The following is a 13,907-nucleotide window of genomic DNA, read 5'->3' on the forward strand; positions in this document are numbered from 1 at the left end:
TTTGACATTCTGAAATACACTAAGCCCTCTACAGCAGTTGAGGTTCTGCTTTTGTCCTTTGGCCTGGAAAGCAAGTCACTCTCCCATGGACTACGCACCCTCCCTCTTCTCAAACTGGCAGTGCAGACGGCTGAAGTGAAATTCCCTCGAGCTCTGATTATTGTCCCTGAGATAAATTTCTCTAGGAATCTGCCACAGTCTGAGCGAGATTTTCTCGAGCAACTGAATCAACATATTGTTGATAACTACGACCACCTCCCAGGACTGCCCACAGCCTGCTTTTCCACAGAGAGGAACCACAGTGACTGGTCCAGATCCACAGCTGAACACATGCTCAAGCACTGGGTAGGTTCCTTACAGGAGTGTATGGCTAAATCTAGCCCTCCATAAACTGAACTTTAGAAGGAGTGGCAAGGTTTTGAACAACATCTTTTTCCTTTTAACTGTACTTTTTGAAGACAGACTGTATGATGGGAAGAAAACTTACCGTAATTATCATTATTAATCCCAACAGGGGAAACACAAATGATAGTTTGGGATTAAAAGGATAAAACAATACACATACAGTGATTATTCAACATTTTATTGACCCCTAGAGGGCACAATTTCCCCCTTTTCAGATAAGAGCTTTTGCTCAATATTGTTCACTTACCTGTTTATAACAGACATCTAAATCCATATAGAATGCCTACCCACTTACCTTCAACCCTGCAAAAAGGAAATAAAAGAAAAGGGATCAGGTCATATATAGTATTTCATTTAATTCATCTGAAAACTTTACCCATACTTACCTTGAACTTACTCCTACCATGGTCATCCAGGAACCTGCAACAATGGAAGGAATAGAAATCAAATTGTGAAATATACTATTTTATTTCACCTATGGGTCTTTCCCAAGCCCAACTTTAGAGTGTTTTTTTTGACACAATTTATTAAAGCCACCTCAGGAGCCTATAAAAAAGGAGAGACAAGATTTTGTGGAATATATTATTTTATTTCACTCATTTGGATTTTTCTTAAACCAAATCCAGTGGTTTTTGACACAGTTTATTCAACTTTTTTTAATTCTCAAGTTTGTTGACCATAATATGGGTTTAAGTTCACTTCATAGCCACAATCAAAGTGACTACATTAAGAGCTATTTGCTTACAGCAGGAGAGCACCTGGATGAGTGACGGGGGAGCCTAGGTGTTTTGGCTATGCTGTCAGTAGTGAGTGCATTTAGGATCCTGGTGCAGGGCATTCCCAGTAAGTCACCGGGACCTTCCTTTTTCCATAATCCTAACCCTAACCCCCTAACCCTAACCCCTAACCCTAACCCTAACCCTAACCCTAACCCCCACAAAGGGACGAGATGAGACCAGAACCGACCTCCGGACCACTACAGGTCACAGTCGAAGTGCACCGCAGCACGCAGGACCAAGCGCAACAAACTGAGCAACCAGCGGTAGAGAACCTAGTGGATTTGGTGGAGACGGCCACATCACCCACCCACCCTCCTCAATTCATCGACCTACCCATCCTCTCCCCTCTCTCCACTTCTTCTCCCAACCCTTCTACCCTTCTTCCTCCCCATCTCTCCCCCCAAAACCTCCCTCCTCTTTCCTCAACAGACACCCTACCTGGTCCACAGCTCCAGGCCCTAACTTGCCCTGGTCCTTCTACCCCTGGCATTCTGGCTAAACCTCCAGTTACTCCGACTCCTCTGAGGATTACCATCTCGGACATAGAGACATCGGGGCGCCACGCCCTTGACCAATCGGTAACTATAACTGGGTACACTGCACCACAACACAGACTGACACCTCACAGCACAACAAAGATTCAGGGAAAACTTTCATTCGCAACGCCTATACTAACTCCCAGGAAAGTTTTTACTCCACACAGACACTCTCCAGTAGCTGACAAATTTACAGACTGGAACTTAAAGCAAGCAGACAGAGAGTGGTTAATCATAGGGGACTCCAACCTGTGCAAGCTCCCAACTTACACAGAAACAAATGTTCAAGTTGAGAGCTTTCCAGGGGCAAGTTTCAAACATGCAGAAGCGATACTGGCTCGTACTACAGTCTCACAAGAGGTGAAAAAAGTGATCCTGTCATTTGGGATCAACGACAGAGCTAACAAGGCAGATAAACACACTATTCCTGACCTTAAAAGAGCTATACAAATGGCAAAAACAGCCTTTCCAAACGCCAGAATCAATGTCCCTATTTTGAACTATTCTCGCTTGCTTCCAAGAGACGAACAAAGGAACCTAGAGGACTTAAATGACTACATAGTCGGTTACACTGATCACATTCCTCAAATCTCTAAGACCATGTTCACCACCACAAAGGACTTGATTCATTGGACAAAGCAGACTGGAGAGTATATGTGGGACCATTGGTGTGAGTTTTTAAACTGCCAGTCCCCTTGAGAGCCTTAAAGGCGCAGGGGCTCAAAACAGTCATCAATCTCTCTAAATCATTTAGGCTAACTGCAGCACAGACTCAGCTACTTGATAAGGGATTGACGTTCATTCCATCCAGACTGAGACAGTGCCAAAAAGAGATCAGAGACATTTTAAGAACAGACATCCAAGATTACCATAGGCATTTTAAACTAGCAGTGTATTATAGAGACAGACCAGAGACTACACAACTGCCATTCATGCCAAAATCCAGTTGGACACCAGCTCTGGCTCAATTACCTCCAGAGGTCTCAAACTTGGTGAGATTGGATCTTGACACCTTTCAGAGTCTGTACAGGGTGGGCTCCACCAAGCCTAACCTGTCCAGATTTGAAACAGAGGCACTGAAACAGCTTAGTGAAAATAATGACATTGTAATTAAACCTGCTGATAAGGGAAGTGCCGTTGTCATTATGGACAGGCAGGACTATTTGGAAGAAGGTTACAGACAACTTAATGACACACAGTATTACACTAAGCTAGACCGCCCTATCTACATGGACAATATTCCATTGGTTGAGAAAATTATCACCTCTTTACATACCAAAAAATTCATCAACAATAAGCAACGAGATTTCCTCCTGAGCAACAAGATTCCCAGGCCTAGAAGGTTCTACATGCTGCCGAAAATACATAAGCCCCCTCAAAAGTGGCCTATTCCACACAGGGTGCCGGCAGGCAGACCTATTGTCTCTGACTGCAGCAGCGAATCGTACCATACCGCTTACTTTGTTGATCATTACTTAAATCCCTTGTCTACCTTGCACGAGAGCTATGTTAAAGACACTTATGATTTCGTGGAAAAGATCAAGAGCTTGAACATTCCACCTACAGCTCTGCTCTTTTCAATGGATATAACGAGTCTTTACACAAATATCAGTACGGCGCACGGGATTGCTGCAGTCAGAAGTATGTTCCACAGACACCCAGACATCAAAAGACCTGATAAAGAAATTTTGCAGCTGTTAGAAATTAATCTAACCAAAAATGACTTTGAATTTGACGGACAGTTTTACCTGCAGATTAAAGGAACCAGTATGGGGAGATCCTTTGCCCCCTCCTATGCGAACATATATATGTCGCAGTGGGAAACAGAAGCACTGGCCTCTTGCCCAAAAAGACCACTTCACTACTACAGGTATCTAGACGATGTCTGGGGAGTCTGGGAACATACGGAACAAGATTTTAACCACTTTCTTGACAGATTAAACAAGCACAGTGACTCAATCAAGCTCACAGCAACAATCAGTCCCACTTCTATTGACTTCCTCGATACAACCACATACAAAGGACCGGATTTTGAGAAAACACATAAATTGGACATCAAAGTCTTTTTTAAGGAAACTGACAGTCACTCTTTGCTGTACAAAACCAGCTTCCATCCTAGGCACACATTTGCAGGACTGGTCAAATCCCAGTTACTGCGATTCAAAAGAATATGCACTAGGCAAGACGACTTTAGAGAGGCTGTTAGAATCCTTTTTACCTCACTCAAAAAGAGAGGTTACACTCGCACGATGCTGAGGGAAACTCTAAAGAAGTACGAGGAAGTCAAACCAGTTTGTGTGGACTCGATTTTGCCTATTGTGGTTCAATACTCAGAGCAAAATGTTCAATTTGTCAGGAAACTGAAACAGAATTTTAATTGCTCAGGGGGAAATAACCTTCTTAAAGATTATCGGCTGATTGCAGCTTACAGAAAAAATCAAAACCTTCAAGACATTTTAGTCAGATCTAAACTGAAACCAATCAACCAACCCAAAGGCAGGAGACTGGATAGTTTTTTCAGACGCTACAAAGTAGTACAAAACCAGACTACCAAAGAGACCTTTAGAACACAAGGTGGTCTGGATGCCCAAACTAAGAATTGTGTTTATCTCATCAGATGCCATGAATGTTCGATGCAGTATGTAGGCGAGACGGGTAATACGCTCTTAACGAGATTTACACAACACCGTTATAACATTCTGAATCGGAAAAACACTAACAATCCACTAGTTGAGCATTTTGTTAAACACAATTGGGATAACTTAAGAGCAACCATTCTTGAAGCTGATTACAGATGGTCAATCCAGACAAGGAGGAAAGCTGAACGCACCTGGATCAGAAAATTGGACACTCTTGTACCAAGAGGCCTAAATGAAAAATAATTCAAAGATAGAGACATGTTATTTTTCCTTCTTTGTCCTGCCTCCCCACCTCTCCTCCTTTCCCTTTCCTCCACCCCTTCCATCCCCTCTTTTCCCTTTACCCTACCCACCTCCCACCTCTCCCTTCCTTTTCTGTCCCTAACCCACTCCATGACTTCTAACCCTAACCATAACCGTCTCTAACCCTCTCCATGACCTCTAACCCTAACCATAACCGTCACTGACCCCTGTCTGGGACTCTGACCCCAAATTTTGGTTACTGACCTTTGACCTAACCCTAAATTAGTGTTAACATTTGCTCTAAACATTTTTTAGTGTTGTTCCGATTACATGCTGCAACAGCAGAGGGCATTCTGATGTGATGAATATAATTGTTGATATAATCGTAAATATGAGAACTGAGTGGCGATGGGGGGCCTCGAGGAGGGACAGTGGGGACCGGGGTGTTTTGATTGCTTTCTGTAGTGCGTGCATTCAGAGTCTCGGTGCTAAAGCACCGAGACCCTCTCCTTTTTCTAAACCTAACCCTTCGGCTGTGAGACTTTCTTTAATTTCCCCTAACCCCCTTATATTTCCTAAACTTAACCCCTCTCTCTCCCCCTCTTTGGCCCTGACCTCTGACCTCTACTCCATGTGCTCTCATATGCATCTTAACAACTAAACATCTCGAGATTGATTGGTGTGTGAGTTTGGGGGCCTCGAGGAGGGGCGGGGATATCCTGGGCTTTTGCTCCTGATTAGTGGTTTGTGCATTAAGGTCACTGTGACAGTGAGAGTTACTACACCGCAGAGTTCATTGATTATTATCTGAACCCCCTCGCTAAGCTCCACGCCAGCTATGTTAAAGACACTTACGATTTTATAGACAAAGTCAAACAGGCCTCCTTGCCTCCCAGCTGCTTCCTCTTCACACTCGATGTCGAAAGTTTGTATACTAACATTGAAACGACTCAAGGCCTCACGGCAGTCAGAAGAATATTCCACAAATATCCAAATAGCAAACGTCCCGATAAAGAGATATTGCAATTATTAGAAATTAATTTAACCAGAAATGATTTTGAGTTTGACAAAGTATATTTTTTGCAAATAAAAGGGACAGCGATGGGAAAACGATTCGCCCCCGGGTTCGCTGATATTTTCATGGCTGACTGGGAGGAAGGAGCTTTGGCCAAATGCCAGAAAAAACCACTACATTATTTGAGATATCTTGACGACATATGGGGGGTGTGGCCCCATTCTGAGGAGGAATTTAAGGACTTTTTGATCACTCTCAACAACCATAATCCCTCTATTAGACTGAAATCCACCTTTAGTCCAAATTCAGTAGATTTTTTAGACACCACAACTTTCAAAGGAGAGGATTTTAAAGATAAATTGAAATTGGATGTTAAAGTGTTTTTTAAGGAGACCGACACCCACGCCTTGTTGTTTAGATCTAGTTTCCATCCAAGACACACTTTTGCTGGACTTGTAAAATCCCAGCTACTGAGATTCAGCAGAATTTGCACTAGAAACCAGGATTTCATGCAGGCAGTCAAGGTGCTGTTCTCCAGTCTCGCCAGCAGGGGGTACTCACGCTCCATGCTCCGCCAGACATTTAAAACCTTCAGAGAAACAAAACCTATCTGTCTGGATACAGTCCTCCCTGTTATCACCACCTATTCTAGAGCCAATATTCGTCTTATGAGAGTGATCAAAAACAACTTTCATGAGTCTGGGGGTAACACTATATTTCTTAAAGATTATAGGGTCATTGCTGCCTTTAGGAAGAATAAAAATTTGAAAGATATTCTAGTTAAGGCAAAATTAAAACCATTGAAGGAACCTAAACCCAAAGCACACACAGATTTCTTCAGATATCACAAATTTGTGAAAAATCAACACAGTGGTGAGGTTTTTCCCACCCAGAGAAACACAAGGGCACAGTCAAAGAATTGTGTTTATTTAATTAAATGTTCACAATGTTTAATACAATATGTAGGAGAAACGAGAAACACGATCCTCACCAGATTTGCACAACACAGATACAATATTCAGAAGAAAAAAAACACACAAATTCCTCTTGTCAGACATTTTATTCAGCATGGCTGGGCGAATCTCACAGCCACCATTTTGGAATGTAACCCCAGTTGGTCCACTACTCAAAGGAGGAGAATAGAAAAAAACTGGATATTTAAATTGTGTACTTTAATACCGTGTGGCCTCAATGAGAGATGAGGGGGACCTGGCTATCCCAGCAAACATGGTGAATGCATTAATTCTGACGCTTTCAGCGTCAGAATTCCTTTCCTAACCCACTCCATGACCTCTAACCATAACCCTCTCTAACCCTCCACATGACCTGTAACCCTAATCTCAACCGTCACTGACCCCTGTCTGGGACTCTGACCTCAAATGTTGGTCAATGACCTTTGACCTAACCCTAAATCAGTGTTAACATTTGCTCTAAACTTTTTTAGTGTTGTTCTGATTACATGCTGTGACAGCAGAGGGCATTCTGATGTTACGAATGTAATTGTTGATATAATTGTAAATACAAGAACTGAGTGGCGATGGGGGGCCTCGAGGAGGGACAGCGGGGACCGGGGTGTTTTGATTGCTTTCTGTAGTGCGTGCATTCAGTTCCTCTTTTTTCTAAACCTATCCAGCCAGGACTCGGACGGCATCTGCCCCGGTTCCCCTGTTCCCTCCGAGGGGCCTCCCTTTCGCTTTTTCTTTCCAAATATTTAGGATAATCGCATCCATTTTGAAAAAAGTATATACGCTGTTATTCTCAATGTTTTTTATGATAATATGTAACCTGCTCTTAAGACGTGCCATTGCACTCCACTCAATCAAAGTTTGAGGCCAAATAGGCACCATTTATCCAGTTGTCTAATATTAACACTGTCTTTGGATGCCCGACTCGGTCTTGTCTCAGTCTGGACGGAATGAACAATTGACCAACTTAGGAAAACTTAACATAGACTTATAACATGGACTTATGACAATTACTGGACAGGACTTACATTTACATATACATACACAACTCTACACTACACGTTGCTGCATTCTGCTGGAACTGGACTCCTGCAATGGACAGAACTCTCCCTCATATGAGGTATTTTTTGTTGCTATTTTCCACCTGCTCAGGGATTCTATGTGGACAATTTTTTGCACCAGCAGTACATTTTTCCCTCCACAAGGGGGCGCCATTGGTTTTCTAATCCTTACTCCCCTAAGGCCATTTAATATGCAAAGATGTTCATTGCATTTTGTTGTATTATTGTGATGGTTAGTGTATCATCCACAGGTTATGAAGTTTATATATGTTCAAGAAGTAAGCGTGGGAGCTTACACCCCCTGTATACATGCATCCACTTCCTATAGTTTTATTTTTCCCAAATTCTTTAACTATAATTTTCTTTGGCTTATGAGCCCATTAAAATTGGCAACTACTTCAAGTCATAAATTGGCAACTATACAAAATCATAAAAAATCAAGATATAAAATCATTTGATGCAAACATAAATACGAATAAATAAGGCAACATATTCAAACATTAAACAAACTACTACAAAGTGGATCATTATACTGAATGTATTGATGCAAGATGCTTTTCTTTTGACTTAAAAATGCCACATGCAGTGCACATTATGTGAATCTACAGACACAGGAGTAAGTTGACAGCACCCTCATCTCAAATGACAGTCTCAGTGCTATGCACATATCTCATCTGGATGCCGTATTCTGCAGAGATCACATCATTACACAACATCGTTATACAACATTCTGAATCAGAAAAACACTAACAATCCACTAGTTGAGCATTTTGTTAAACACAATTGGGATAACTTGAGAGCAACCAGTCTTGAAGCTGATTACAGATGGTCAATCCAGACAAGGAGGAAAGCTGAACGCACCTGGATCAGAAAATTGGACACTCTTGTACCAAGAGGCCTAAATGAAAAATAATTCAAAGATATAGACATTTTATCTTTCCTTCTTTGTCCTACCTCCCCACCTCTCCTCCTTTCCCCTTCCTCCATCCCCTTTTTTTTCCCTTACCCTACCCACCATTTACTTTCAGGGCTTGTCACTCCGGGGTTGACGCCACGCGACTTTTGGATTGAGGCCGCGAAGAGGATAGCGGGGAGCGTTTCTTGGCAGGTATGCAGAAAGGTGCAGACACACCGCTCCCACAAAACGCGACCTAATGAGTCACGGAAAACAGAGCAAATTGTTTTTTTTAAGATTATTAAACTGAACACTTTAAATGAATTAACCACTCGGGGCTGTTACATGAAATGAAGAAAAATACAAATTCCCTGAACTTCCAAATTGGTTAGCAAAGTTGCAACATTTAACAGAATTAATTACAATATTTCTTTTAACTTTGGAGTAACTTTTGGCATCTCATACTTTTTTTACTTTCTCAAACTAAACATTTCTCTGAAATGAAGGGACTACACATTTGCTCTTTTATGCTGAAAGAACAGGAAGCTTTATTGCGAAGGGGGACCCACTTCCTGCCTGCCTGTCTGCCTGCGTGGGCTCTTGACTCCCTCTTACATTTCCCGGTAACCATCAGCAAATGCGCTGATGGTTACCGGGAAATGTAAAGTGGTACCACTTGGAACCACTGGGGGTCTCTGATGTGCCTGCACACACAGACAGACAGACAGACAGACAGACAGAGACACACAGACACACACACACAGACACACAAACAGACACACACACACACACACACACATCACACAGAGAGACACACACAGACCACACAGACACACACACAGACACACAGACACACACACACACACACAGACACACAAACAGACACACACACACACACACACACACACACACACACACAACACATAGAGAAAGTGAAAATGAAAAGACTACACTTTTTCTCTTTTATGCTGAAAGAACAGGAAGCTTTATTGCTAAGGGGGACCCACTTCCTGCCTGCCTGTCTGCCTGCGTGGGCTCTTGACTCCCTCTTACATTTCCCGGTAACCATCAGCAAATGCGCTGATGGTTACCGGGAAATGTAAAGTGGTACCACTTGGAACCACTGGGGGTCTCTGATGTGCCTGCACACACACACAACACACACACACACACACACACAGACAGACAGACAGACAGAGACACACAGACACACACACACACACACAGACACACACACACACACACACACACACACACACACATCACAGAGAGACACACACAGACGCACACAGACACACACAGACAGACAGACAGACAGACAGACACACACACAGACACACAAACAGACACACACACACACACACACACACACACACACACAACACAGAGAGAAAGTGAAAATGAAAAGACTACACTTTTTCTCTTTTATGCTGAAAGAACAGGAAGCTTTATTGCTAAGGGGGACCCACTTCCTGCCTGCCTGTCTGCCTGTGTGGGCTCTTGACTCCCTCTTACATTTCCCTGGGGGTCTCTGATGTGCCTGCACACACACACAACAGACAGACAGACAGACAGACAGAGACACACACAGAGACACACACACACACACACACACTGAATTGTTAGGTAATGTAAGGTGTTGAACTGTGTTTCCAAATGGGTTAAGGTTATGAAAAAATGACTGGTAATGTTGTGTTTTTACTTTCAGGGCTCGTCCAAGTGGAGGAAAAGGAGAGGGAGAGCCAGACAAGGTCCAGAATATAGCCTCATTTATGGTGATTTTATGTATGAATATGAAAAACTTAAAATTGACTTGAATTTTTTAAATTAATGATTATAAATATGGTGGGTATATAAATTATAAACATTTAACACATAAAGGAACTCAATTCCTGAAATTAAAAAAAAAAAAAAAAAAAGAACCTCTGAGAGCATTCCTGATGTGAGATGGCTGGTGTCTGGAAAAAGTCTGGCTGTCAGAGCTGTTGTGTCTCATCTTCATCGCAGTTTTTTGCGACGAAAAAAATTAAAAAAAAATTAAAAATTAAATTGTACTTTTTCCTTGATGTTGAGAATCTGTTTTTTTATGTGGGTTTCGTTGTTATAACAACATGATGTCTATGCTGAGTGAATCTGGTTTAAATGGTTTACAGTTTAAGCAACATTAAATCTAGACAGTTTGTTGGAAAGCCTGTCCACGCCCCCTGCAGGTGGACGGCGATACTGCAGTCTGATGTCGGTCGAGTGAGCGGCCCAGTGCTTTGATGTCTGATTAGAGAGGCAGCCGACTTTTTCATAATTCCTTTTCTTCATTCTGTGTGGTTTGTGCATTCGTGAGAAAAACGTGAGTATTGTACACGTGCTCTGCTCAAAATATTTTGACTTTTCGTCTGTTTTTGCTCGCCCCCTATACACACCAGACTGATTAATTTACCCCAGCAGCAGCGGACACATGCCGTGGAAGGAGGGGAAACAAATGGAGGAGCACGGGTTTGACAGGCTGAGCCAGAACATGCCACTGAGCCAGGACTACTTCAAAGAGCTGTGGGAGACTTCTAACTCCCTCCATCTCCACTATTCCAGAAAATCTGTTTGAGTCTCCCGCCCCCCCGAGATTTCCACCAAAGACGGTGTTACTCCCCCGGCCTCCACTGTCCCTGTTACAACCGACTATCCAGGGAGTAGCCTATGGCTCCAGCTTCGCTTTCAGAAATCTGGCACGGCCAAGTCTGTCACTTCCACTTATTCCGAGCTTCTAAACAAGCTGCATTGCCAGCAGGCAAAGACCAGCCCGGTTGAAGTGCTAGTGAGCAAGGAGCTTCCTCCAGGGGAGGCCAGTGGCTCATTTAGAGATTCAGAGATATTTCTAGGTTTCTACAAGGCTCTATTAGCCGAGGTTTAAACACGGTTGTGTGACATATAATTTACTATTGTTTGCACTGTATTTGTAGTTTTATTACTTGCATATATGCAACAGCATTCACCTGGACGTTGAACCTTGGACACTGACTCCTTTAAGGCCTTTAGGCTTCACTTATATGCAGGTGGTTTCCTGCTGTTTCCAGGACATTTTGTGTAATTTTATAAGTTCATATTGAACGTTGAGAAGTTCTGCCTAGCCACCAACTGTTACAAAGAGTCCATGCCAGCACTGGCAATGCCGCACACGTTCATGGACAGTAAGCCCAAGCAGCCTGGTCTAGCCCGAGATTATCCTGCCATCCACGTAGCTTCAATGAAACCAAAGCGATCATTTATAGTCTCGTACAGTCCACAACGCACACGGGCAAAAATCAAAGTGAGGAGTTGTTTCCATTTTTTTAAACACACACACACAAACACAGAGACATACTACTGACCAAATGGCCTTACTGTTGGAGCCTCTGAGGAAAATTTAGCAGAGAATTTAACTATGTTAACATTTGGTTTGCCATATTCTAGAGCAATATAATATTACAAAATGTAATGTTACACTTTGAACCATTTAATTAAAAAAAAATGGAGACGTTTAAGCAACAGAGAGGGTACTCCTGTTTGAGGAAAAAGGATAAACAAAGACAAATCAGTCCGGGGGGTTGTTTTGTGAAATTAAAATGTACATTTAATGTATTCCCCTGTGTCATTTTTTTAGGTATGAAAGCAGAAAAATGAATGCCCTGCTGTCTAGTACTATGTGATTCTGGGAAACAGCTGAAATCTTATAAACTCCTGTGTTCACTTGTTTTTTTGGGGGTTTTTTTTGTCACGTTTGAGTATATTTTCATTAGAGTCAAATGTATGATTCTGGATGGAATCATATGACTTTATTCTTTCAAATGGATTTTTCTAATTGTTAATTTTATTAACTGTGATATATTATTCTCACTTAAATATGATGATAAAAACTGTCTGACTGTACATGGTGTTGGTCTCATCTTTGGTCACTAGAGGGCAGTGTAGGACCACATAATGCACCATGTAAATGAGATGCCATTTATAAATGTGTGTGTTTTGATGTGATGTTTTATTTTTTTTAACACATAACTGGTTAAATAAAAAATAAAAAAGTGATGTGATAATAGCTGAGGATGCATCATAATTACATTCCTCTGTATTTAAAAAAACAATTCATTTTTAATTAATTTCTCCTTTGGCTGTTTTTTGAATACAAACATTGTCAAAACACAACATGTCATCATATAAATGAGTCCGGTATCTCGTTTTTAATAAGAAAATATATTTTCAAAATATTTGTTAACCAGATACCTCAAATCAAAGCCCCGAAACTTAATTCAATGCGGGACAGGAAGTCGAGCACAGAAAAAAAATAAAACATCCGGTTACTTTTCAAAATAAAATACACCGTGCTCACGGCAGGTCATATTTCCCTGCACTACACCTTGAAAATGCTCCCTCTACGTGGAACAAGTTACAGAAATCCATGAAACTTACTGAGCTGATCTCATTGGTGGCTGTTAAGAGGATGTTGATTGACTTGGAGGCAGCCACATCTGGCTGTAGATGTTTTACCTGATGTCTTTATGATTCTGGTTGACTTTGAGGGATTTGCTGTTCAGTTGTTTTGCAGCAACTTTAGTTCAGTGGCAGAGGTCAGGAGGTAAAGGCTTTAAAGGTAAGACATACCTGCCTAGTGTGTAGGGTTCTGCCTGGCCCATCAACATCAGCTTAGGTGCTAAAGGACTCAAGTCATATAAACAGGGCAAACGCACAGGCATTGTGTAGAAACATATAAATAGAAAGAAAAATAGAGACAAATAGATTATAAAAAAGTTGAACTTTAATCAAAAAAAAAAAAAGAAAAATATATGAACAAACATTGAAAACAACACAATTGAAAACTGAAGCCCCCCCACCCGCAGTCCAGTTGTGCTCCTTGATGATGTCAGTCGTAATGATGAACTCGGATGGTCTGGTTTCACTCTGTTTGCTCGGTGGCTGCGGGTGTCCCAGCCCAAAGATCTCCTCCACCTTGCCCTTAAGACTCTCCTTGCTGGGTTGTTTATTCATGGCCCAACCTGGAGAAGATTCACAGCTTCGTCCATATGCCGCCAACAGAGCCGCCTGCATCTGTGCATTGATATAACAAACATAACTTGTCGTGAGAATGTGCGGACCGTCCGCAAAGTCTTGTCTGGCACTGTAACGTGGCGAATTCTAAATGAAAAGTGCCGAAAATCACCAAACATTACAAAATAAAGTTTCCACTTCACTTAAGGGCATACGTCTGTGACGTTGTCTATGAAAAAACATAATTATAACCGCTGATACGCCATAAAAGTTTGTTTTGTTTCACGTCGTTCACACTATTAACTGTTTAATTTGCAGGCTATTAACCTCTGTTAAACACGAGGACGGGAAATGAATGATAA

At 41.9% G+C, this 13,907-nt stretch overlaps 1 long non-coding RNA gene across 1 annotated transcript; it reads left to right on the forward strand.

The window, feature by feature from the left end:
- Positions 1-2,505: 2,505 nt before the first annotated feature.
- LOC116042196 lies at positions 2,506-11,791 on the forward strand. The gene is made up of 3 exons (XR_004898569.1): positions 2,506-2,516; positions 3,952-3,955; positions 11,645-11,791. It is a non-coding gene; the product is annotated as an uncharacterized LOC116042196 (long non-coding RNA).
- Positions 11,792-13,907: the final 2,116 nt, after the last annotated feature.

This window comes from Sander lucioperca, chromosome 10 (assembly GCF_008315115.2).
Source record: "Sander lucioperca isolate FBNREF2018 chromosome 10, SLUC_FBN_1.2, whole genome shotgun sequence".
Lineage (NCBI taxonomy): Eukaryota > Metazoa > Chordata > Actinopteri > Perciformes > Percidae > Sander > Sander lucioperca.